General features: G+C 35.7%; 1 long non-coding RNA gene across 4 annotated transcripts in view; it reads left to right on the forward strand.

Moving 5' to 3' along the window:
* LOC125326704 overlaps window positions 1–26,569 on the forward strand; it is a 39,454-nt gene extending 12,885 nt beyond the window's left edge. For 3 of the 4 annotated variants that reach the window (XR_007203953.1, XR_007203952.1, XR_007203955.1), the window contains 4 exons: window positions 14,196–14,304; window positions 14,390–14,474; window positions 17,357–17,550; window positions 21,253–26,569. This is a non-coding gene — a long non-coding RNA (uncharacterized LOC125326704). The remainder of the gene's footprint in view (window positions 1–14,195; window positions 14,305–14,389; window positions 14,475–17,356; window positions 17,551–21,252) is intronic. The other variant, XR_007203954.1, reaches the window with a different exon arrangement.
* The last annotated feature ends 1,406 nt before the right edge of the window (window positions 26,570–27,975 follow it).

Consider the following 27,975-nt stretch of genomic DNA (forward strand, 5'->3'; position numbering starts at 1 on the left):
AATGTCAGCTTTTTCAAAAAGACCCTAATGAATAGCAGCATAATCAAAATTGTGTGATAAGAAAGAGTGAAAATAACAGCTGCCTTTTAAAAAAGTGAGTAAAATGGGGATCTGGCAAATTCCTTTCAAATGACCCACTCTAGTGAAAACATAATTTCATCCTCACTTTAATTAGTCTAATCAAGATAATGGGTAATTAATCGCTTAAAACTGGATGGTGGATTGGAGAAAAGCAAGTAGAAATTCTAAATAACTGTTTACTATTCAAGCATTAGGATTATTAGGCCTCATTTTAGGCCTCTAGGATAAAAAATTCCCAACTAGTCCCACCCTACTCAAAGCAGTCCTTGATCTCCCAATTACATTTTCAATGGGGAAAGTTTCATTGAAGTTAATGATTCTACACATAGTTGAGTATCCCTATATTTATAAACTGAACGTTTCAATTTACAGAGAACTAGCCATTAAAATACAGCTTTGGTCATACTTCTACTATGATTATTATTCCCTCTTCTTGGCTTTTATGGTTTTTGGAAAAATTTACAGTTCAAAATGCTTCTAGTGAAATCCATTAATAACCTTTTGAACTCCAAAGTTTTCCTTACAGTAAATGCAATAAAACTTAAACATTCAGTACTTTGGAATAAAGCCAATATTCATTCAAAATAAAAACCTATAGAAATCACTTTCTTCTGATTACAGTACAGGACAAACAGATGTGCTTTGAAAGCAAGCAGTTATTTCCCGTCTCCTGGAGAATATTTGGCATATATGTTCAGTTCTGATGTCTGCTAGCCCATGGATCTGTCATGATATGAGATTGCATACCTTGCCATAGATACACAGATCCTGCCACTCAGGGCTCATTGGAAAGCTCCACCTCTATGTAGACAAACAAGTATCTACAAAGGAACTTTGTCTGTGTGAATATAATTGTATGATTACGTCCTAAAATGTTCTTCCCCTCCTGTAAAACTTGATTACCTGAAGTGCCTCTGAAAAAGGATGGAGATAGAAGGAAAAAAAAGGCAAAATCATTGTGTTGTCTTGCAAAAAAATCAGAAAGACTAGCTGAAACAAGGATGAGAGACTTCTTGCATTACACAGATGTTTCCTTTGAAAAACCTCAGCTCTTTATGGATTTCAGTCATAAGCAGATTGAAAGTCTAGCTCTGATTTTCTTCAGGAACATGTAAAATGTATAGTTAGCCAACCCAGAAAACAGCTTTTTTAAAAAAATCTTTTCAATTTGGTATGTTTACATTAAAATGTTAGTTTTATTCTATTGCAATTCATAAAGTTTCTTTAGAAAATCTGCACCATAAAGAGTAACCTTTTGCTTGTTGTTTCTTATCTGGTATAACTGGTCTTGGAGTAGCTGAAAGAGAAAATGTAATGGTAATTAAAGGATAGAACAAAAATTACCCTTTAAAAATATCATATCATCTGGAGTGGTTTAGACATAAGAAATTATATCTTTCTAGCCTAACTGAGCACCATACTGCAAGCTGGGTTTAGGATTTTATTAAAGCAGTGTGGATGCCACAGGGTAGGTACTTATGTTCAGTTCATGTGATACAGAAGTCCCTTTTAGACACCAACAGAACAGGTGAGTACAATTCCACAGATCCAGCATTATGTTTGCAAGCCTGTCAGCGTGGATGTTAATGCCATTTCAGTGCATCTGAGGAGTTTGTAATCCTCTTAATTGTTCTGGAAAATTTAGGGGTTCAGCCATTCTTTGTTTCATACTTGCATATCAAATATTTATGGAGTCCTGTTTTTGGAAGAGTGAAAATAACCAATACAGTGTTTGGACAATGCCTTTAATGACATGCTTTAACTTTTGGACAGTCCTGAATTGGTCAGGTCATCCTTGCAAGTTCCTTCCAACTGAAATATTCTGTTCTATTCTATTCTATTCTATTCTATTTTATTCTACTCTATTTGATGTCTGGTGATAATAAGGAAGTTCCAACCTGTCAAAGAACCCCATTTTGTTTCTCTGCATTATTACCTACCTATTCATGTGACATTTTTTCCAGAGGGTAAACTGAGACAATATGAGAAAAAGAGGCACTGGAGAGGCACTCAGGCTATTTTGTGACAGTGGGTCTTTGGATAGCTTAAGGTCTCTTAGGTTTGCTCTTTTTTCAACCCTGCCCTGTAAACAGCTCATTCTAACCCTGGGTGAGCTGGCACCCAGGTTGTGTGGTTGAACATGGACATGCCCTAAGTTTAAAACAAATTGGAGAAAATATTTCTATATTTCTGGGGTATTTTTCCATCAAACTGATTTTTTTTTTTTTTTTTCAGTCAGCATATCCCATTTACATTGTCCCTCTGTAAGTGCAATGAAGATATGATGCACTGGGAACTGCTCCATAAAGTATGCACGGAAATATGACCTTGAGGTTGTGAGGAAAGGCTGCAGAGCCAGCACACTCAGGTTTCCTCGCCTCTTCACCTCATAGTGACCCTTGGCCTCCAAGCTTGCCTACTTGGCTTCCTTCTGAGAGTCAGGCTGAATGATAAGGATGAAGGGTCAACAAGTCTATACTATCGCACCTACCTCCCAGGAAGCTCCTGAACCTGGCAGCTGTGAAATGCTCCCATTTTCTGCCATTAGCTCACACCCTGTAGACCAAGCATTCCACGGTCATAAAGGAAATCTCTGATAGAAATGGAAGTGGGTTGTAGGTTTTTCAGGTGAATAGTTTGTAACTGGTTGAGAAATTCTTTAGCAGAAGGGACTGTGAAGGGTCTGCAGATGCAATATAGCCAGCTTTACATCGCTGCCCAAGCCCATAGCTATGCTCTGAAAATCCCTGGCTGTCTGACTAAATTCTCTAAATTCTTTCAAAGCAATCAGAATACTCTAAATTGCTTTTTAGGAGCAGACCAACTCTTGCTAGTCTGAGATTCAGAATTTAATATCTTGGTGAGTTTCATTGTACTTAAAGGTCCCTGAATAGTCAGCCTATTTCTTCTCTTTCACTGATTTCTTTATTTCTAAGAACTTTTCTTAATTTCCTATGTGTTTCACTTTTTTGACTCTTTGCATTTATTTATAGTATTTTTTCTTTTATTTTCATCTGTGTGTTGTGGCTGTTACTTGTTATATGCATTGCTACGCATAAACATCCTTAACCTTTTGTACTAATGAAATGTAAACAAGCAGCAGGTATAATTCCTGACCAAAGTTTAACTATATTCATAAAAAAATAAAATTATGCAGGTCTATGTTAAACAGTATTCTTCTCAAGCTTATTCTTTTGAGTGACTATTTTCCGGGAAATTCTTTATTGATTGTTCCTTTTGTATCTATGCCTACCTCATACAGTATCTCACAATTTGAATAAATCTTCAAATGCAACCCCCCCAATGTAGAAAACTCTTTGGCAGCCATTCTCTGCTAACCTATTAAGTATATGTTAATATATAGAGAGATACATAAAAAATAAACCTCTAGTCTTAGAAAGTAGATTTAATGAAAGAAAACAAATTTATCTTCATTCAGATCATGCCATATGAGATCATAAATTGATCTGAAAGGGCTGCTGGCAGCCTGATCTTTAACTGTATTAGGTTTGTCTGCATTAGATCAAAATGGAAGCAGCTGGATCTGTGTCTGAAAGTCAGATTCCCATTCAGCTGCACAGAGACACAAAGTCTGTAGGAGTAAACGTTCCTATCAAAGATGAGATTATTAAGTGAACAATAGCAATTAAAAAAGCAGCCTCATGAAAACCTCCCCTCCTTATTGTATTTAGTGTCAAATCATCATGGTATTAATGTTGCTGATTATATCAGTGACATCCTGCCCTATGGTGTTATACTCTTCTGTATCTTGCTGAGTAATGGTTAAAATACCATCATAGAGTATAGTCTTCAAAAGGATTTTTGTTTATTAAAACTAAGAGAAAATGCAGTTTTTATTCTTATGCCAGCTCCAGAAAGTGGATTATCCTCTGCCACAGTCTGCCCTCTCCATTTACTGTCTCCAGTCACTAGATATTTTTCCTGACAAGAAAACCAAAAAACAAAAAACAAAAAACCCAGAATAATTTCCAAAATATGTCTGTTTCGTTTAATTTCCCCTATGTGTAATTCTTAGAAATCAGTCGAAAACGTTACACACAAAATAAAATGTAATGCTAGCAGTAAGGCAGATGAGATGAACCATGAGTTTAGGGAAGAAATGTGTGGAAAAGGTATTAGGGAAAAGAAAAGACAGGGTAGGATTCTGACTGTAGAACACTGAGAAAGAACAATAACATGGAACTTATGTATTCTGAGTTCCAGCCACCCTTGGAATCACAGCTGTTTGTTTTGGACACAGGTTTTGTACAGTAGCATAGTGAAGAAAGGATGATATTCCTGATGGCAGCAGCTGGTAATTGTTCCCAGATGACGGGATGCGCTGCAGTTTCTGCTACGCTAACAACTTAAACCAACTATATTGTATCTAGTGTTTCTGCTTTTTTAAGTTGCCATTTATGATGCTAGGCAAAATTAACACCGTTTTCAATCTCATTTGCCTAACTTATTAAAACCCTTTATTTTTTCTTTCCCCTCAGTTGTTGGGTGCCTTTGTCATTTTTATCCAGGTTCTTTTCCTTTAGCAAGTTTATGTCTGTCTTTCTTAATGCACTTGGAGCATATGCTTCAATTCTCTTTCCTACAGCCACTTTCTTTGTCTGACTCTAACTTCCATTGATACAGAGCAATTTTACAGATATAGATACAGAGTGCACTTTTTTCCATCTCTAAACCTGTATCTATGCAAATCAAGTATTTAGATGCTGTGGACTAGTTCCATACAAAGGACGATGACAATGAGACACTGCACCTACAAAATTTAATTTTAGGTGCCCAACTATTTCCTAAAATTTATGGTTGGAGCCCATACTCAGCTATCCACTACACAGGAAACTTGAGTAGAATTCAAGTCAAGCAGCTCACTGGAGAGCCTTTGAAGATAGTCGTAAGGAGGAGACACTCTCAAAGATAAAGTTCATTCTTGAGCATACAAAAGGTGCTTATCCCACTTTAACAATCACCCCAGTGAAATTCTTTGGTTTAATGTAAGGAATTATTTTTTCGTTATTTTCTACCTGGAAATCACAAAACAGATAAAAAATTTCCCCGTTGCTAGGCTTGAGCATCCCTTGGAGGTTGATTTTGAACAGACATTTAAATTCCAACTTAGGGAAGAAGGGGGACTAGAGAAGGAGATGGGGATGAAAAACATTAAATATACTCTCTTCATGTCAAATGGTTCAAACTGTAGTTAAAGGTAACTTGGGTTTGAAGATTTCTTGAGCCTTAGCCATGAGGTGGATATCAGGCTGCTCAGCAATACAGCAGGATATGTGTTATCCATATGAACATGGTTAGGGTTAGGGGTTAGGGTTAAGGGTTAGGATTAGGTTTAGGGTTAGGGTTAGGCTTATGGTTAGGGTTAGGGGTTAGAGTTAGGGTTAGGGGTTAGGGTTAGGCCTAGGGTTAGGGTTAGGGTTCAGGTTAGGGTTTAGGTTTATGGTTAGGGTTAGGGTGTTGGGTTATGGTTGTGGTTAGGGTCAGGCTTAGGATTTGGGTTTAGTGTTATGGTTAGGGTTAGGGTTAGAGGTTATGGTCGGATTAGGTTTAGTGTTTATTTTTATGGTTAGGCTTCGTGTTTTGGTTTACGGTTATGGTTACATTTAGGGTTAGAGTTTAGGGTTAGAGTTAGGCTGAGTGTTTGACTTTAGTTTTATGGTTAGAATTAGGGTTAGGGTTTACGTTTTGTGTTTGGGTTATGGAAATTTGAATCGTGTCATTTTTCCTGGAGGAACCTTTTACATTTGTAGAATTTTTAGAGCACCCAATGAAACATGATATCCCAATGGTTGGAAGTTGGACTAAATGATCATTGTATGTTCCTCCCAATTATTGCTTTCCATTCTGAAGTAGAAGCAGGTCTACAATGATCCATTCAATGACAGTGGAGTCCATGGGCAACATGGAATGGGTACCATGGAGTGTGATCTGTGTTTATCCACTTCCTTCAGTGTATCATTTAAATTAGCTTTTGGACGTTTTATTCATTTTTCTTTGTATGGTTTTTCCCCATAAAGCTGAAGTCCAGGGCTAGTTTGTATTTGTCTGTGAGTTAAATAATGATGAAAGCCAAACTTTTTATGAACTGCATTATGGAATATATACCATATATACATCGTATATATTGTACTTATTTTGTTCTTATACTGTTCTGCTAGAAGTCCAATGACAATTAGAGTTTTCGGTTCTATGGCTATAAAAAAGGAAAAGGAAGTAAACCAGAAGCGTATTACTTTTCTCAGTGTTAAGCAATTGTTTGAAGTCAGATGTGTAAATTTTTTATCTTCACCTTAAAAGGTTCTTTATGATGTGGACTTTAAGACACCAGAGGTAAACAGTTTACCTGTTCTCAATTTATAAAATAAGTGATTTTGTAAATTGAACCTGGAAATAACAGATTGGCCATTCAGCCTTGGTTTTCAAGAAAAAGCCTCAGAAATCCCACAATTCTACAGTGCAGATTTGTTAATATGTAGAGACCTTCAGAGTGGTCCTTTGGCCTTTTTGTAAGGTGTAATGCCTGATAAGTTAAAACTAAAAAAGGCTTTTGGGATCTCAATTCTGATTTTCTTCACGTTAAATACTGGAATTATAAGCATTCCTATTTCTACATTAGTAAACAGCCCAGAATACCTGTGTAGGGTGATCTGAACAAACCCAGATCTGCTAAATTGCTGTTCCTGACATAGTTATAGCCTGTGCCAGTGGCCATTGCCTCAGGGGCCATGCAGAGGTTAGTGTTTGGCTTGGGCCAAGGACCATTTGTAGCAAGTAGCTCAAATACAACTACCTTGTTTCAGAAGCTAAGAGAACTGTTTGTGAGGTATAGAACAAATATGGTGTGGAAAAGTGATTAGGGGTAAAGCTGGAGAAAACCAGGAAGTTACATTCACATTAGCAGAAGATTTAACAGTAAGGAAGTTACAGGGTGAAAATGGTTGCTGCTCCCTGGGTGAAATGCAGTTGCTGCTCCCTGGATGGGACTTGGTCAGCATGTCCCACTTCCCACACACAACACATGCTAAGGGGAACTAAAAGGAGAATGGAGCAGAGTTGACACACCACAGCCAGGCTCTGTTGAAATCCTTGCAAGAAGGGGAACTCAGTGGTACCTTGTAGCTGATAAGCCTCATAGCAGCTTGTGACCGAGGGGAAGAAAAGATGTCTTGCTGCTAAACCAGCAACCATGGTGAGATCACAGAGGTAGTGCTGTGCACACCTCCATCCCAAAGGCTGCCTCAGGTGTAATGCTGACATTAGCCACCTCTGAGGTACCCCCCACTGAACATGATGGATGACCGGAGTTACTCAAACTCCACTTAAACATAAAACGTAGTATAAAAGTAAGTTAGTGTGAGTCCTTCAAGGGTGCTGGCACTTGCCGGCAGCAGGGAACACACTTGGCTATGGAGACCTGGGAGGGGATCTCCCTTATGCTGTTGGCATGTGTCCCTCAACCAGCCAGTCCAAGCATCCTTTAACCCACTGGAATAGTCAGTGAAGGGTCCCCATGGTGGGATGCTGACAGACTGGTTGGGCACAAGGGTCTTGGCTTTCCTGGGGCACTGACAGGCTAATAAAACACAAAGGGTTTGAGAAAATCTCCCCTTTTCACATGACACCAACTTTCCTATCCCACCTCATCTACAGCTATTCCCTCTACTACCACTAAATTCAAGGAGAGTCTATAGAAATAATAAAACTCTTCCTGATAGTGGAATTCTCTTTAAGAGCATGCACGAAGTAAGTCAGAGAAAGGCCAAAGCATGAAATTAAATAAAACTACCAGGGCACACAAAAGATAATAAATAATGCTATGAGTGTATTAGCAGTAAAAGGAAAACTGAGGAAAGTGTTGTCTGCTGCTAAGTGGCCTAGGAAAGCTCTCTGAAAAATAATGACAACAGAACTAATAAATGGTTTCATTTGAGTTTTCTCTAGTGTATGCAGTTGGACATTGTCAATATAAATAACACAATTATTATTAACCACAAATATTTTCTATCAGACTAAAGAAAGATGGATTTGGATACTTGAACAAATTGTGTTTTGAATGGGCTAAATGAGATAAAATTGACTCAAAAGTTTCCAAAGTATGGTTGAAAGAATCTCAGAGGCTGACTGATTATCTCTAAAAAAGTAACAGGAGAGGTTCCAGAAAAATGGAAAAAAAATCTTTTATGCTTAAATGAACCACAAGGAAATTATAGTGCTGTCAGTATAATAAAATTTATGAGAATAATTAAACTCCTTATCAGCACCAAGGAAGAAAAAAGTGTTGTGAGTAAGACCTAGCAAGGAATATCTAGAAGAAATCAAGTTAAACTTACTATATTTTAAGGGAAACTTCCCATGTTATATGGCTAGATAAAATAAATAGATGCTTTATAAGTGATTTTTTTAACCACGTCTTGTTGACTGTTCACGAAATGACGTGCCATGAATTTCTAGACAAAGCATTGAAATGAACCTGTATAATCCCTGTTTAAAGCAATTACACTACTTCCTTCAGCAAATATATCCTTTCACTTTTGTGGGGGTTATTTGGTTGTCTTTGGCAATAGCTGATGAGCAAAGCAGAGTATTGTTGAAATTGGATATAAAAGATTAATCATGATTTTGGACATCCAACGTTATTAACTTGCTTTATAATGGTGTGTAGGAAATACATGAGATTAATTTGTCCAATAGTTTTAGATATTTCTGCAGAATTGTGAATATTAAAAGCTTTTTCAAGACAGACATCCTTATTGTAAAAACCAAGGCTTCAGAAGAAAACCCCCATGTTGCTCACGATTAAAGTGTTTTTAATAGTTCATCTAGTTGCTTAGTGATATGTGAGTTTTGATGTAGTTGGACTAACATGAAGGTCTTTACCACAGAATTTGATGAACGTCAAGGTTTCAGTGTCTTAGGTTACAATGTAAGACATAACCAAAAGTATGTATTCTATTACTGTCTTCATAAGCTTTTAAAACCAGGTGGGGCAGTGTTCTTCATCTCTTCCATGACTGATAACTCCCTCCGGGATGATATCTCTGCCAATGGGCCATCCAGCCTCACTGCATGACTCATGAAATTTTATCATCCCATTGTGAAATGCTCCGCCCAGGGGGAGGAACCAAGCATTCCTACTTGGATATAATCTGAGGTTTGGAACACCACAAGCAGAACAACCTGCGGGATTCCCAGAGAAGAGCTCCATAGTCACCACTAGACCTCCAGAAAAGGACCAGACTTTACTACAGGATCACCGCTTCAACAGAATCACATTTATTGCTCCAACAGGACTGCAGCCACCACGCTGACCAACAGGGTGTCATGTTGTATCCTGGCTCTGTCAGTTTAAGCCAGTGTTTCTGTACTATTGCCTTTATCTTAATTTTCCTATTAAGTTGTAATTCTGACTTGGGATCTCCCACTGGTTTGCTTTCAAATTAGTACATTCTGTTACCAGGCTAAATAATTGAGGAGGAAGTACTGTTGTAAAAAAAGTGATGTTGTTAAGGCATCATTACATGGTATCTACTTGATTTTTTTCCAGAAGTTCATAGCAATTTTTTCAGGAAGCCAGAGCAAAAAGGGGATTCATAGTCCTGGTTATTCAAAAGTGTCCTCTCATTGAAATTATAATCACATGGAAAAAAAACTGAAAGAATGTGACACAATTTCTCACAAAAACCTTAGGACCAAAATTTTGATTTAACCTGTGTTAAGTCCTTCATCCTATAAATCACAGTGCCCTTTTCTCTTCCTAGACTAACAGAAGATGAAACTGCTGTATTTTTAGTTAATATAATCTGTAGGGACTGTTATTAACCAGGCACCTTAGATATAGAACCCCTTTTAAATGCTGGTGGTCTGGGTAATAGACGTGTTGTTAAAGATGAAATGGTCTCCTTAGGAAGTGAGAGTCTTGTATTAAAGTCTTGAAGTCAGGTGTTACACTCAAATCCTGTTTGTGATACTGAGATTTATCCAGTTCTGGATTACTGGGTCTATAAAAGGCAGAAATGGTGTTGGGAAGAGCTCGAACAGGAGAAATACTAGGCTTGCTTTCTTTAATGAAAGTTACCCTCTGTAGATCAGTTGTCAAAAGTTGCTTAAACCAGCCACTGTAATACTTCAGAAGATGGGGACTTAGCTTTTCCTCAATGTCATCTTCCTAATCTAGTGAAAAGTGATAAACAAGCCTTGTTTCTTTAAAATACTCCTTTGATGGATCCATATCTATTTTGATTTAAATGTATACAGAATAATACTACACAAAATAAATTTCAAATAAATATTTTATAATTATTTTAGGAAATATCGATGTAAGGGACATTCTTATTGTATTTATGTCCGTTCAGATGGAAAAAGATTCATACAATGTCATTGAATCCAGTACAACCCAGACATTTAATTTGCATTTTAAGAACGAAGTAAATAATACTATTTCATTACTGAATCAATGTATTCAGCAATTTACATTTGATTTTTATAAAAAAAAATCAAATCTGAAGCTCAGCATAAATACAGCAGACTTCTTACTAATGAGTGATTTGACAACTTTATTGTAGACAACAATGGTATCAGATACAGAATATAAATGTCAATTCATTGAAAACTTTAATTTCTGAAAGAAATTTCTGATGAGTCCAACGTGTTCAATCAGGTGCAATCCCGTATGTATCCAAATGTTGATATTTCTGGCAGTCACCATAAGATAGCATTATAACTATCAAAAGTTGCAAATATTTTGTACATAAATTAAAGATTGTGGATAAAAACTGAAGATTTCTTTTTACAGTCTACCTGCTTTTATAATAAATTACACAGCTTTTCAGGTGGGGACATATAACAGTGCTGTGCTAGCAGTATTCTGTTCTTGATTATTCTTTCCTGACAAATTATCTATCTTAAGTAAAATCTGATGAAGCAGTATGCGAAGAGTTAATTTTATGACAGTGAATGAAATAGTAATTTGAGGATACAGGAAGAAGGATAAATAAGGAAAAGGCTTTCTGCTAAAAACCAAAAAAATCCCAAAGCAAAAACTCCTTTGCAACAAACCTACCATCTTATGGGTATGTAATGTGAAAGGATCTTAAAGAAATATGGTGCAGTTTGTGAAATGAAAGTTTCATGACAATGAAGTCAATTGTTCCTTGCTTCTTTGATGTTTGGTGTCTCAAAGTTAAGCATACCTAATAAAAAAAGGTTCCTTTTTGATTTAATAAATTGATAAAAGCAATGCAATAATTCTTCAAAGCATTAGGCCTTAGAAAAGTCAAAATTCTCCTAAGGTACCGAGAAAACCAGTCAAACAGCATGTAGCTTATTGCCTTGCCTTGACATTGCATTAATCTCCCAGCATCCTGTATAAAATAGTAATCCAGATAATGTCTTTCAAATGTTTCTCTGACATTTTAAAAATTAAGCTGGAAAACAATCAGTTTTGTTGCTGTTAAGCAACAAATGCTTTAATTGATTACCTTCTTTGCTAAACAGAAAATAAAATTCTGCCAAGTCCAAAACTCTGGTCAAAAGTAAACACAAAATATGTAATTGATTGTTGCTCAGCAAGTGTTTTAAAAATAAAATGATCTTCAAAATGTCTTCAAAATGGGAACAAGAATTAAAACATACAATTGAGTGGAAAGACCAACATGACACACTGTATTATGCTGTTACCAGTGTTATATACCATTATTCAAGCTGTAAATTCCCACAGGATGGAAAAGACACATTTAGAGCAAGACTCTGAACAACTCCATTTGGGCTTGTCAGCCCAATATACACAATCTGATTTTACTGTGCATATAAGACCTTAGAAAATACACAGCCTTCATCTACTTAGTTTTGATCATTTGTGTTTCTAATTTGAATCCCATTGTTATTTTCAGAGATGGCTATTTATTTACTTACTGACCCTGTAAAATTTTATTATTTTTAGTAAAAGAAATAGATATCCAAATAGTTGGCTGCAGATAAATTAATTTTATAATATTTATGCATTTTAAAAAATATATAGTACCTTTATTTATTAGGAAAGGGAAAATGAGGAATTATACTTTTGATAAGGTAGTATTTATTCTGGTTGCTAAAATTATTTTGGCCAATAAGTGAAAAATTAAATTCTAATAATAGGATAATTTCATCATGTTTGTTGATGAATTTTGACGTAAGTATAATTGAGTGGATTGTGCAAGTAGTAAGAGTTCGATATGTATCATTCCTGAAGATAGGTATGAAAGGCCTAATTAAGGTGATTTGGCTACCCTGATCTACTCATCTTCTATAACCAAGTTTGAATGCTGGAACCATAATGAAGGACATTTTGTGGAGATTTTTGGTTTGTTTTGTTTTTTATTTTGTATTATTTGTTTGGTTTTTTTTTTAAGGATAGCTTTGTCTATTGGTTTCAGATAAAATAAACCTTTGTGAATGCGTCAGAGTGATAAACAGGAGAAAAAGCAAATGGAAGCAACTAGTGGTATTTGGATCCAATCTTATGCAAATCACATCTGACATTTAATAAATCACTACTTCTAAAAAATCTTTTCCTAGAATTGGGGAATATTCTGTAGGTGCACCATCTCACAAGAAATTCTCATTTCTCTATCTGCCCAGGTTTCCAATGTGACTGGATCTCTTTTATATAGTTTTTTCATCTTCAATAATGATTATAGAGCTTTGCAGCCTGGTATCAACTATAAATGTCACAAATATGCTATTCGTTTCTTATTACAGAACTTTAAATGTTAAAACAAATTTTGATATCCTCACACAAATGGCAAGACCTTTTTCCCTGTTTCAGGTTTTAGCAGTACATCCTTTTAGCTGGTTTTCAAACTACATGATTGTGTTCCTGATTAATACAATTTGAATTAATCATCAGTCATTGCAAAATTTCTGCATCGTATCATTATAAAGAAATCTTCCTGTTAAAGAGCAGACTGCAAGAAATAAATGTTCAGATGCAAAGTTTGTGTTTGAAGACTGGGTAGCACTTCACATTGCCATTCTGATAGTCACTCCAAGATTTAAAACTGCCTCCAGTATATTGTGTGCTTTTGGCTTTAAAAACCTCTGAAAACTGTATTCTACTCACTTTCGAGTTAGTTTTAATTACATTAATATTTAACTTACAAACTGTATTATATGACTGACATGAACTGCTTCTTGATTTCACTTAAATAAAACCAGGTGTTTTAGAGCCTTCAGTTATTCAGAGTACAAATCTGTTGTCACATAATCTTTATCATTATGGAAAAAACCAGGTTATTCCTGAACAGGAAACAGTACAGAAATTTGAAAGGAAATATATAGTACTTATGTTGTAACAGTGTTTTCAAAGCCATATTGCAGGCGTAAAAAGCAGGTGAGCAAGTATTCTGGTATCTTTTAAGTGATGGGGAGGCTGAGTTGTAAAAAGATTAAGGGAAGTGCTTAAGGCTATTCAGAGAATTATTAAAAAAACCAGGATTATCTCTCTAAATGCTCTGGCTTTTAGACCAGTCTTTTTCCGCCTTGTTCACACTGCTCATGAAGAGAATCAGATTAGGTTAAGAGATTAATTAACAGCATCTTAAGTCTTCTGTTATTTTCTTCCATGCAGTGTAAATTCAAAATCACTCAATATGATCATATTGAATCTAACTGCAGTTCAGCTATCCTTAGCAATTCCTACATTATCTTCTTCTCTATGTATCTCACATGGATTAGCATGGAATTTGTTTAGCAGGAGTCAAAATAACAAGAGTTTGGTTTTTTTGAGGATATGGTGGTTTTTCTTGAGGACATGACTGCTAAGGATTTCACTGTGATAATTATTGTATTTTACAAGAACTTTCTAAACTGCTCATGACTGTTGAAGTTTGAAAGCTGCATCTGCCCTTTTCCTGGAATAGAAACATTAAATATCTTAGTAATATTTAACTACTTGGAGGAGATTCAAGATGTCTTTTGGGTATTAATTTTGTCCAAAGCCACAAGACCTAAATTTATGTCTACCTTGACACAGGTAGGTGTATAATTACATAGGGGTCTTTATGTCCCCTGTATTATTTCTCTAATATTTGGGATATTTACCAAGCCCTCTTTTCCAGCCTTTTGAACCAGGAGAGATGTGGGTGTTCAAATACAATATCTGAAGAGATTCAGCATATGCTGTCTGTTCCTTTAGGAAAATCTCCTACCTCAGCAGTGTCTGTTAATGTAAGTAGTAATCTTGGGGTACAGAACTGTTAAGGGGCACAAGTTGTGAACTGAAGTTAATTCAGGTGTGGACTTTGTGTTTTAGGTGCTTGTTGGAGTTGGATTTGTTCCTGGTGAGACTGAGTTCACCCCAGTCCAAATCTGGGTTCTCCTTCTGCCAGATCAAACAGGTAGGTAGCTTTCATTCTGTAATGTTTCTCCCAGTCCTTCTGCTTTGCTGCTGAGGGTAGATTCACTGTGCAAGAATCTGGGTGTATTTTAGAGTGGAGAATTCATAAAGGATGAATCATGCTGGTTATTGGAAGAGCAGGTGGGTGAGGGATGCAGGGCGGGGAATAGGCTTTGTGTATATTTTGTACCTCAAAAAGCACTATAGGCTTCTTTTCATGTAATGTGCAGCACCACTGTGTTCGTCTTGACACCACTGTTCACACAGTCAGTCATCTGCTGACTATGCTTGGAGAACAGATGTGCCACAGTCTTTTGTTTTCTAAGCTATATGATCTACTCAGTTTGTCTGGAGCTAGCAGTGCTGTGCCAGGAATCAACATTAGGCTTGATCCTTAGTTAATATATGAAATACTGTTCTGAAACAAGTGGAAAAAACAATATGCTGTTGGCATTTGAAGGTGCTAGAAATATAGAAAGTATTGTAAATACCAGGCACATTTGAGAAATAGCTTTGACAATATTTAACAACAAGATATTTAACAATTCCTTTGCTAAATATCTGCTTCTGTTAAAAGCTTAATCTGAATTTTGAGCACCACAGAGTAGAATAACTGTGGCTTTCATTTTTTCATCCCACAAAGTAATAATTTTTTTTATCTTGAAAAGTATAAGACAATTTAAAACGAAGACGTTATCACTTTCTGTGTTACTGGAAAAATAACAGCCACTAAAAAGTGAGCTGATCCCCTTTTTACCTCCCTTTTTTGCAATAAGATCACATTTTTGTGGTGATACAAAAAAAATCTACAATATATTAGAAGTTCTGATACTAGTCATGAATTCTTGAATGCTCCTCTGTAAGATCCAATTGTCAGCTGTTGAGGAGCATTCTAAGTCACAAGCAAAAGCTTTGTCAATGTCCCATTATTAAAAAAGGTAACAAAAACTGGTGATGAACCACAATTTTTCCTCCTCAGGAATATCCTTGTTGAAAACCACATTGTTTATGGGAAGCTGTGGGGTGTGAGTAAACTTTGTTTACTTTCAAATGGAGCATCAGGAGTCTGACCAAATGTGATGTAGTTGGGAAGAAAAAATAGTATATATTTCATAAGTCATTGTCATATACACTTAAAAATCAGAAGACTGAAAAGCTCTTTGTGTTACACTTGTCCCTTTGCAAATCTACCCACAGAAATGGTACTGTCTCATCAGTATCTTTGAAATGTCAGCCAACTTCCGGACTCTTTTCTTGTCTAAGGCCCATTGCTTTTCAGATCACAAATGAAAATCTTACATAACCCTTTTATTTCTTTACTCCTACTCAATTTATTATTATTATTATATCCAGAAAATTATATTAAAAAAATTAACGTCACAAAGTCAAGCATTCAAATTAGAAAACATTAAAATTAAAATTCCCTATGCAGCCTTCATTTGGCTCACTTGGACATATGTGCTGTAATGGTTTCTAATTACATCACACAGAATATTTTTTTCATATGGGATCCCTGGCTCCGTCAGTCAGAGATGGTACTTCCTTAATTAGAAGTATTCAGTATTTTGTTCTCTTGTCCTTGTTCAGTGTGTGGACAAGTCTTATTGGATTCAAACTAATCAGACTGCACTCTTTAAGCAGAAATTATTGATTTTTCTGTGCTATTTTCTAAATGGAACTCATTAATATAATGTCAGACATTACTTTATATTCACAAAATCCTCATAAGGTTAAGGGATTTATTATCTTCATTTTACATATGGGTAATGGCCATGCAGAGAAATTAAGCTTAAGTATATTCACTAGATTTGGGTGTCCAGTTTGGGGTGTCTGTAACCTCTTATTCTTCAGTGTGCTTGGCATAGTGTAATTCAGTACAAACTCAGGATATGGACCCTGCTGAATTCTCTATTTCTTCTAAACAGTTATGAATTTGACTTGCTGTCTGTAGTGGAAAAACCTCCAAAACAAATATTAAAAACTAGCCTTTAAAAAGTCATTACAAATTTTGTAATAAAACTTTTTCACGGGACTGCCAAGGAAAAGGCTAACTTCTAATCCAGATCCGCAGTGCAGATACAGCTGCCTTATTTTTACCTCTGAAGGTCCTTCTTCCCTTTCCAACATATTCAACAAAAAGTAAATAGAGAGTATAAAGATATATATATGAATATGCAATGTGGAATAAGACAGTGGGAATAAGAGTGATTCTCTGAAGAATGGGATATCAGTTGACAACAGCAAGTAGTTTAATAACAGACATGGGCAATGAGATTAAATTTTACTTAGGGACATTATCTCAGTTTTACTGTCACTTTAAAATTAATTTTCTGCAGATCTTTGAGTAAGCTTATATGTATGATTGGGAAAGAAGGCTTTATTTATGTTTATTGGCTATATTAATATCAAATAACTGTGTAATATATACATTTAGGACATATATTCAAACAAGGAACAGTAAAGTATTCCCTCATATCTCACAACCATCTCATCAACACTACTGGAGTCTTTAAATCCCTAAACCTCTGATCTTTGAACTATCAGAGCAGATGTCGAGCTGGCAGCTTCATCCTCTGAGTGTATCAATACTTTGGCAGTCATAAACTGTAGATTTTGGATGAATTCACATATCTTCCCTGATGCTGGAGGACACTGGAGTAACAGGTTTCACTTGGGAATCTGGAGGGATTCTCACTGTAATCAGAAGCTTACAGCTTATTTGATACTGACTTCATCATTCCCCCTGCTTCTCCTTAGTCTGAATGCCAGCTTTCTTCTCCTACAGCCTACCTCAGTTCTCACCCATCAGTTCCCTGCTCCTTTCTTTTCTCTTTTACAGGATTACTTCACATAGATCCCATTTATCTTTGTGTTCCTTTCCAGGATCAAATTTTTGATTCTTTACAGCTGAAGTGAACGACATCTTCCATTGTGATGTTTGGATGCCAGAGGACAGTGTCAGCACAAGAACACGACCGACCTTTTATTCCTTTGCTAGGTGTGGGATGTGGAAATGTCTATTTCAGTAAGATTATTTTATTGAGGACCTTGTCAGATGGGATAATAAGGAAAAACAGGTAAGCCATAGACAAAGTGACACAAACCTGATGGACTAACACAGAGACAAAACCAAGAAACAAGCCTTGTCAGTTACACTAATTGATGGGCTATCAGGAAACTGCATGCAGGGTATTGCAGCCAACAAGGACGGAAACCTGAGGGTTCAAAATGGGGAGGAGAGGAGCTCAGCAGGACTAGGCAGACTGATGAGGAAAAAGGCAAGGGAAGGGAATGGGGAGAAACAAAGGCGAAAAGTGGGATGAGAGGGCTGGTCCCATATAAATAGGGCCAGTCACTGTGCTTATTTGACTAAGACTGGTGCCTGATCACCACAGTCTGTCTGTCCTATCTTTTGTTAATCCTTTCCTAACTAGTTCTCTGCATAGTCTCACTGCCTATCCCACGTGTGAGCACTGCAAGAACTGGGTGCCATCCAGTGGTGGGGAGTAGCTGTGAATGAGATCTGAGCTGGTGGGTCCGTGCTCAGATTTGCTATAGGTGGAACCTGCGAGTGGGAAAGCAGCAGCTGCCATGTCCCACAGCCTGGGAGTACACTGCACTGGGCTCCAGAGGCTGGGCAAAGGAGAAAGGCCTGGGCCAGGGCTGCTCTAACATCCCTTAACAGACAGGTTTTCATTTGACAGAAGTAATTCCAAAGATTAAATTGGGCAGCATATAATTTTCAAGCATTATAATCATAATCCAATCTGACGCTTGGTGCAACTATAATGAAAAGGGTCTTTTTTTAAATGAGCAGGGCTAATGATCCCATTTTTTAGTAGCAAAGCTTTTTGTACTATTTATTTCCTAGGTTATAGTATCTATACATGATAATCTTTTCTTAAAAGTATGGTCATGAATAAGATGATGAGAAATTTTGAGACAAAATGAATATGTGGCATCCTTCATCTTATTTAAATAAGCCTTGGCTCAAATTCTTATTTAAGATCATAATATGGCAGAAAATTTCTGTTGCACTTATCCAGGCATGGATGAAATTAGAATTTATAAATACCAGTTGTTTCAGGCTGTGCTGGATTATGCATAGTGTTCTTTGCTGTATATCACTACAGCAGAAAAAGATAGCAGAATAATTTCGTTACAGCTATTGAAAACAATAGGTAAACTCTCTGCCTCCCACATGCTTTCATACATAGAGTTTTCCCCATTGTAACACTTACTCAAAATATTATGGTTTAATATAAAGTTGTCATGTTGTTTTTTTGGGTTTTTCATTTTTGTTTTTGGGTTTTGGGTTTTTTTTGTTTGTTTGTGGTTTTTTTCCCAATAAGCAGTGAAAATGATCTCTACAGTGACTGGTAGCTCAAGTACTAAGGTTGTTTGAGAAAATTGAATTGTGCTGAGGGGCAACTGTGCTTATAAAGTGTTTACTGCATGTAAACAAACAGAAGACTATGCATATTCCCTCAGCAAAAGCCACTTACAGAGAGCAGAGAATGTCAGTAAGTAGGCATGAGGTGGCTGTAGCGAATAGTGCAGAGAGAGGAGGAAAGGCAGATGTTACAATGCAATGACACTGCACCGAAGACCAGTGTGTAACATTAAAATAAGCCGTTTTCCTGTTACAGCTGGCTATGCACAGCATAGTGTACACTTGGAATATATAATGCTCTAGCATCTGCTTCTCTGTAAAGCTTTCATTTTCTTTTTCAGACAGCTATAATCTCAAATCTTTTGTTTGATAACTCCGATGTGCTTGATGGGAGAAAAAAGGCTGCAGTGTTGTCACAATCTCTAAGTCAATTTCTTTAGCAGTGAAAGAGACCCCAGAAATTTTGTACAGTACACTGCAATGAAAACACAAAAAGCGTTTGCTTTTCTGCCTTCTGCACTCCAGTAATTTTCTTTTCTTGATGCAAGATGGAGTGCAGGTGACAAGGACTAGTCTAAAATGCAAAAAGAAAGGTATTTCTTTTACTGTTGGAGAAAGTCACAAAAGAATGAACATTTTCAGAGCTGGACTTTATTGTTTCGTTCATATCTTTGCACTTTAAGGCATATAAATCTCTTCATGAGATGTGAATGAAAACTGGTTTTCACAGATGCTGTTTTGTAACAGAAACCTTGTTTCTTTGGGTTTTTTTTCAAAATTGTTTGCTGGCCAATATTTTTAAAAATTTTAAGCATTCTAACATTTAAGTATACTCTTTTACTATATATGTATATGATTGTTGTTCCAGAAAAAGATTTTTAATATATTAACAGATAGTAGAGAAATCAAAAATTAAGGATGCAATTTAATACAGTTTCCACGCCTGCAGGTTTGACCCCAATGAATAAACAGTGAAGCTTATTTAGTTTTCTGTGGTTTCCAACAGTCCTTCCAGGCTATGGCAGCTTAGTCTTTTTAATAATGTTACTTTGCCTTTGGATAAAAGCCTGCTGCATCCACTGATTCCACAAATGAATGTACAAATATTAAAAGGGGAAAATGGATTTATACCTGAATATTGGATGGATCTAATTACACGAGAGAATCAAAAAACCCCACTTCTCCAGAATACAGAGCTCTAAAATCCATGCATAACTATTTATCCATTTTGAAAAAGTAAACCAATTAGGTCACTGGCATATTCACATACAATGTGATTGAAGGTCACAGCCTTTTGTAGACATAAATGACCTATTGAAATGTTCAGGCTTTTTACTTCCTTTTGCCAGGTTGTCTATACACACCAGTGATCACTCCCTTTGATTTCTCCCTCTTCAAATCCTTTGCATGCAATCTTTTCATCGCCAGATTTTTGAGGGAATCCTTGCAGCCTTCCCCACCATCTCCTTTGCTGAATTTTCCTCAGTCCGTTCAGAATACCAGATATTTCCTCCCTGCTTTGTGTGTAGTTCTCCCATCTCCACCCAATGTTCAGTGTTTTTTTCTCTGTAACTTTTTAAAGAACACATGCCAATGTGCTAATTCTGTAAGGCTTCAATTTACCTGCAATCCTGATTCTTTTTTCATAATTACTTATTTATTCTCCTTGCTTATTCCACCCAGTGCAGAAACAAGACTAAAAAACACTGCCGTGTGATGCCTGAATGTGCAAAACATGTTTTTTTGTGTTGCTGTGCTGTAGGATACAGCGGTGAACTCCAGGGTCAAAAGCTCAGTAAACCAAATATAAGTGTAAGACGACAGACATTCCTTCCCATGGAGGAAAGTCTGGGATTTCCTGTGAAGCAGTTAGAAAAAAGTAGGGCACAACACCTAAATAGCAAGTAGCCCAAAGTAATTTTATTTCTGTTATCTTGCTAGTCAGTGTTTTCAAAGAGGGTAATACTTGCTGTCAACAAAACAACAGTTTTGAGAACAGTACTCCATTGTATTTTCCCTGTCTTGAACAATATGTTTACTTCTATCCTCTAGCTATCCTTTCTCATTTTGTCAGGTAGAATAGGAAAACTGAAACCTCACTGAGAAAAAACAAAACAAAAAACCCGAAAAACCAAACCAAACAAAACACCGAACAAACAACACCCCCCAAAAAAACCCCACCAAAAAACCAAGAAACAAACAAACTGAACAAAAAAATGAACCAATCCAAACCAGCAAAGAAGTTATTAACTCAGGCTAAGATAGGTTATTGTCTCATATTTCCTGCAGAGACATGTTACAAACCAAAGATGAATCAATCCTGAGCTGCAAAAGTATTGTTCTACCTTCCGCAATTTCTACAGATCTGTTTCTTATTCCCTTTCAGGAATACTTTTAGTTGTTTTTGCTGAGCAATACTATAACATCTGAAATTAGACTTGAAAAACATTAGACTGTAGGCCACGTGGAAGAAAACTGATTGAAATCAGCTCACAGGAGGAGAGGTTTCATTCCATATGTGTTCATTCCAACACGACGATGTGATTCAGCAGGTGACTAGAGCTGTATGGAAGATAAGAGTAGGTAGTCAGAAATATGAAGGAATCCAGAAAAAAACCAGCAACTGAAGCAAAACTGAACATAAAAGGGGGTGGGGATGTTGAGGAGACAGAGAAAAAAGGGGTATTTGAGAGTCTGAATTATTAATAATAAAAATGTTATGATTCTAAGACTTCAGTGCTTTATTAAATTTAACAGATGAACATTAGGGAAAAGGCTAAGCCTTCAGGAATCAGGAGGAACTTGCGTAGCAGAGAATTTCACAACTTCTTTATCACAGACTGGATAAGAAGGATTATCTTTGCTGCAATAAGTTTATTTTTCATTTCTGACTCCTAAATTTCTTAAAGGAAAATCAGAATAAAAACAATTCTGGAACAACTGTTGCCAGCCTGAATAAGACTTACTGGATAAGCAAAGTAGATGTTGTTTAGTCACCATGTAGTAAAAGGAACCTTCCTCTTACCAGCTATGCAAAAGATTTTCTCTGTGCCAGGTGAACTGGACTCATTAACAGGCAGAAAAAATATAAGACTTCTGAAAATGCTTAATTGAAAGTGCAATAGTAGACTTTAGTTTACCTATTTTTCCAGAAAGCTTTATGTATGCATATTATGTGTTAAGAAGACAAAACAAGAAAATACACTAGAAAAGATACATTTGCATTTTAACTCCCTAAAGGCACTAATTTAGACCACAGTAGGGTGGTTTCGTACCTGATTTAGTCATGGAACTAGTTTACTCTGCTGTTGACTACATGATGCTGTAATTACTCTTCACCTCACTTCTCTTTGATCTACATAAGATATGTGCATTGTTTATGAACTATTTTTCTAACATATGGTTATAATTATTTTCTGTATTTAAGTCAGTGTATTTTTTATCATTAATAAAATTGAGAAATATATTGATGACCGAAGCCTCTAAAAACGTGCTAGAATTAAGGGTCTTATTTCATGGATGAATAATGAAGAATTATCTATTGTGGTCATGATTCCAAATTTAATCATTGTCTATACCTGAAATACGGTATTAACAGGACAATTAATGCAAGTACTCAATTTCATCACATACTAGAAAAGTCACCATAAACTTATTTCAAATTCTTAGAGTCTCTGAGTTTTTCTACCTTAGATAACGGATCTGGTCAGCTTAGATGTTTTCCTACTAATTTTTCTTAGATGTTTTCCTATTAATTTTGGTATAACTCCACTCCCTGAGATGCTTTCCAGATAAAGAATCCTAGCTGAAAGTCATCAGAGACTTGGGCCTGACTTTTACCCAGGAAGGCATTGTTCTGTGAAAGCAGATGATCATTGTCATTTGTACTCATCCCCTGCTACCTTTTCTAAAGAAACTATGAAAGCATCAGGATCAGACTCTCACTTGGTAATGCCAGACAAAGTGCTTTTCTGGTTTCAGTCTAATTAACCAATCACTGAATTTCAGAGAATGGGAAGAATCTCCTGATGAACAGAAATTATGAAGGACTGCAGCATCCCTTTCCCACTGCCAGTCTACATAAGGTAGTGAAAAAACTGCAGATATCTGTACCTGTGTGAGGCCAGATGTAAGGTTTTTATATTATGCAATCCATCCACGAAAACTGGTGGGCTTCCATTTGGTGAACTCCTTGATGGTCAAGATTTCTTCTTCTATGTTGCCTTTAACTCTTCTGCTGTTTGTCATTCAGCTACACTGTAAAATAATGAGACAATATTATAGGTGAGCAATACGAAAAAAGCAAAATGATCCAAATTCATGAAATTCCCTTTATATTGGCAAAGATCTGAGGATGCAGATAGCAAGAAAGAGTGATCACCAGAGATGAGAAATGGTTGAGGCGTTCCTTCAAATAAGATAGAAAATGTCTCTAACTATGTAAGGTCTCCTTCTCAGGAGTCTGGCAAAGGATGATAAAAGAAATTTCCAGCAAAGACAGTGGACTTTGTCATATTTGATTGTAAAAATGTAGGACGACTTGCATTATTACTTCACTATCCCTGAAAATTAGTTTTTTTACTTGGCTGTGTAAAGTCATTTTGGTAGAAGATGAGGTTGCTGCTTCAGTGCTCAAGCTGTGGTCCATAAGAAGAGAAAGAGATGTACAATGATGTTACACAGAAGAAAAACAGTGCTTGACATTATTTTTCTATTTGTAGCTGAAGCATATTCTAGTACATAGTAAATGATTGTCTTAGATGTAATTCATAATATTGTCATTGATTCTAACTTTTACCTGTTTATTGTTATTTCTCAACTTCATTTATACTGTTGCTATTACTGTTTTCTTTCTCACATGCTGTATCTTTTGATAAATGAGAGGACAGGCTTCTTGGGGCACTAGCCATATTTTTCTGAATGCTCTCTGTGATGAAGTAAGTCCTGCTTTGGTCTCAATCAAATATTGCTCACACTCTAAAGAGAAAAAAAGTGGCTTCAAAATGAATTGTGACCCCTGAAAGAGCTGGAAGTAAAGGTCTCATCCTGCATTTGTTGCAGATGTTTCACTGTCTATTTATTTTGTGTCTAAAAATGGTGTATGGGGGAACTCATTTCAGTCAAAATAAAAGGAATTTAATGTCTTCCATTCTGTTTGTAATGAGGCATCCAAAGGCTTAAAATCTCACCATTTGAATCAAGTTAGCTATTCCTTATTTATTTACCTCTACCATCATTAATACCAATATCTGATTTTATACTCTTTAAACAAATGAGAAAAGCCTCCCTGGTTTAGACCTAATACATGCCCCCAGTGCAAAATGTACTTGTCTGTCCTCCTGCTTTTTTCCTTCGCTGGAAACACCAGATTGTATTTACTCAGCTGAGTCTCTTATGCCAATAAACAGCAGTCATGCTGACACCGCACCACAGGTCACCAGGGATCCAGTTTCTTGAATGTATTTAAATATTCTGTTGCCTGATCAAAATACTGATGTTGTCAAAATTGAAATATGGATGTGCATGTTCTGCAGCTCTTGGTTATCATGGGATGTTTCACATGAAATGAAAAGCAGAGCAGAGTTAGTCATGTGAGAATCTCTCCTGCTTTCTCTCTATGCCTCACTGCTTCTTGTCTCCATCTATGAAAGCTATACATAGCCTTTGAACACCCAGAGAAGTGTGCTCAAATAATAAAAGATAAACTCTAAAATTAATATATGGAAACAATCAGCAAGTATGAAAACTTAATTTCATTAAGCGTAGATTTAGATATGATATGTTGGATTTTTAAAAAATTTTTACATATAGACAAATACCGATTTTTTTTTTTTTTTTTTTTTAATAGAGGAAGTATAAAAGGCATTAAAATTAGGCATCTATTAGAATGCTGTAAGGCACAGTATAAAAAAAATCTACATGTCATTACAAAAAAAAATCCACTCAACGCTTATCTTTACTTAATTTGTCTATAATGCCAAACATGCTAGAGAACTGAGTAGATGAGAAATTGTCAAGGCTTGAGGTTATAGAAAAAATAGGGGGCATGAAAATTTAGGAAATACTTTTGGCAGGAGATGTAGAATGATTTTTAAAAGAAGGAAAAGATAGTTCTACTAAAAAAAAGGAAAAGAGGGGATCTACTCAAAGGTTGTATTTGACCAATAATTTAAAATTGTTTGGTTTGTTTGCATGTTGTAATGCTATTTATATGCAATTCAGGATCTGCAAGAAGAGGACTTTGAGATAAAGAGCTAAGTTTCACTTTGAAAATAATGAAAGCGAATACTCAAAAATGTGTTTGAAAGTGTAAAATGGATACTTGATATTTCATATTTTCCATGTCCCTTTTTAAACTGTGACATCCTGTATCTGTGACATGACATACACCAGTTGAAGCTTATCCAGGAGTTTCCATACTTTAATTTTAGATACCAAGAAATGAATTAATTTTTTCCTCTACTTCATGAGTTGAATGAAATTAAAAACCAGTTATGCAGCTTCTGAAATTAGTAGGGGTAGACACACTTGCTTTCACACAGAGAGTCATAATGAAAAGCAAAGAAATTTCATATTGTGAATGAGATTCAACCTGTTACATTTAATTGAAATATATTTCAATGGCATAGCTAGCAAAATTTTCAAACAGTGCCAGTTCAGTTTCATACTATTGACTATTTATAGCCATCATCACAAATTAATTTAATATTTTCTGACAAATAATGATGGATAAAGTTTTACATATACTTTAGAAGAAATATATAATTTTTAAGTAAATGTGGAGGATTTAATGTGAAATACTAAATATCAGGGCTAAATAAAATGGTATGGTTTTGCTTGATTACACTGTAAAGCTCAGTGGTTTGTTGGTATTGTATCCTTTCGTTTTTCATGTTTGGGTTTTTTTTTTAATTTTCAATTTATTGGCCTAATAGCTTCCCTTAGTACCTAGCAGAGTCTGTACAAAGTTCTAGAGCATAAACTGAACATCATTATTTTCTCCTCATGTATCATACCAAATATTACATTTCACACTCCTATTTCTCCATATGCAGCCCATGGTAATGAAGTCTGATCCTGACAAGCTATTTCCTGTGAATTCCTTTGTTTTTCAAAAGCAGAGGTTATAGATTACCTGTTAATAAGTAGAAACCTCTGTGATAAATGTTATTAAATACTATGAAATATAAAATCAAGAAGGGTGAGGCTGAAGAAAATACTCCAAAGAGGTATCTTACTGTGATTCGAATGTGGTATGAAGGAAACTCCTGATAACAAAGTGCAGCTATGTCAGCTTTATAGATTTTTATGTTAAGATCTTCTTTGCTTATTTTATGTACTTAATTTTCTTTGTGTTTTCTGAGTTCCAGAGATGAGCCTATAGAATGCTCTTTTATTCACATTATCCAAAAATATTATAGGAGCAAATGTGATCAAATTGCCAGTACTAGAAATTCACATCATACATGTACGAAATTTGATTATGTGACTCCACCACATCTTTCTGTTTGTCACTGACTCGCCTTTTATCCAATAACTATCTAAAATACCTTGCCTATAAGGAAGCTTATAAAGCAGTATATGACCATGGCTTCTGCAGGTTTCATGAAAAGAATAATTGTATATTCCTCTTTCATTTAAATAAATAATTAATAATACATTTCTGGGTATTTTGTAACTTAAATAATCACTATAAATTCAAATTTGTATGCAGGTCTTTTAAAAATTAAATAGCCAACTTTGAGCATATTTTCTTTGAATTTTAATGTTATTTCTCTCTGACAAATATTTTCATTTAACAGGATCGCATTACTAGTTTTGTTTATTTTCTTTTCCCTTTGCTCTCCCACACTGACTGCCCACAATTGTAAAAAATTAATAAAAATAAAAATAATAAAAAAATAGTCAAATGGCCTTGTATAAACTTCTTTGGAACAATCTTAAAGTAAGATCTTTTTTCTGCTATTTTAATTTGGAAGTGAGCCTTTTTCCTTCTTAATTTAATTCCATAAACTCAGTTGCACTAAAGGTTTGTCATAATGGGTTTTTAAATACCCATTGTCAGGATGCCCTGTGGCAATCCAGTTGTGATTCTAAACGGCATCCAGCTGGACAGGAATGGCTGCATCAAGATGTACACCAGAATAAATTTTTTTTTTTTTTGGCTTTGAACTAAAAATCCAGTATTAATTTCATGAGTGACTCTCATCTGCATTCCATTTTCTTTTATGTAGGTTTTTGGAGGCTGTCTCTGGAAAAGCCATAGCCAAAGGAGGTGTGCTGACTTGGTACTTGAAAACCTCAAAGAGATGGAAAAAATGTCAGAGGGAGAAGATTAAGGCTTTAAATTCTCAATAAGTTATAATTCCTATAGGAGCAAAAATTCTGCCCTTGGTTTATTCCTGACAAATTGAAAAAAGTAAAAATAGTTTTTTGAGACATTTCTTCCCTTCACTATCTCTGTGTTTTGTCTGGTACTAGTGACACAGTTGCTTCTATGTGTAATAGCTCTTCCAACCTGGAATAAGCATGTTGGTAGCATTACCATTCTGTAGAATGCCTTCTTGTTGATTTAAGCATGGAAAGACTGGAAAGGGGCCATTTGAGTTCACAGGTGGTTATATCATGGATTCAAACAGCCTCACATGGTGAAAAGCCAAAAGAAAAGTAGTGTTACGATCCCTTTGAGAATCTTCAGTTTAAAAAAATTCCTATCTACAGAAACACAATTATGCCACCCACACTTTTAAGTTGTGGAGGAATAAAGAGTTTATTGGTTCATTAACTCAAATTAGTGTTTTATCCCAGGATTTTCCAGATTTCTTCATTCAAATAATTTAAACATGGAATATGAACATGTCCCTATATTCAGAGCAGAAGGAAAGGAATTAATGAGCATACTGAATATTTTGTGAGGAGGTTTCCAAACCCATTCTGGACCATAAATTTGATGGCTGTTTATAAAACATGATTAACAATATGAGAACCAGAGAGGCTACTGTAACATGAGATTAATCCTCATTTTCACTTTTAATGGGGTTTGATAATTGATTGTTGTTGCTTTGCTTTTCTGATTGCACAGATGAGACTTTGATTGGCTCAGATGAAC

Source organism: Corvus hawaiiensis, chromosome 5 (genome assembly GCF_020740725.1).
Source record: "Corvus hawaiiensis isolate bCorHaw1 chromosome 5, bCorHaw1.pri.cur, whole genome shotgun sequence".
Lineage (NCBI taxonomy): Eukaryota > Metazoa > Chordata > Aves > Passeriformes > Corvidae > Corvus > Corvus hawaiiensis.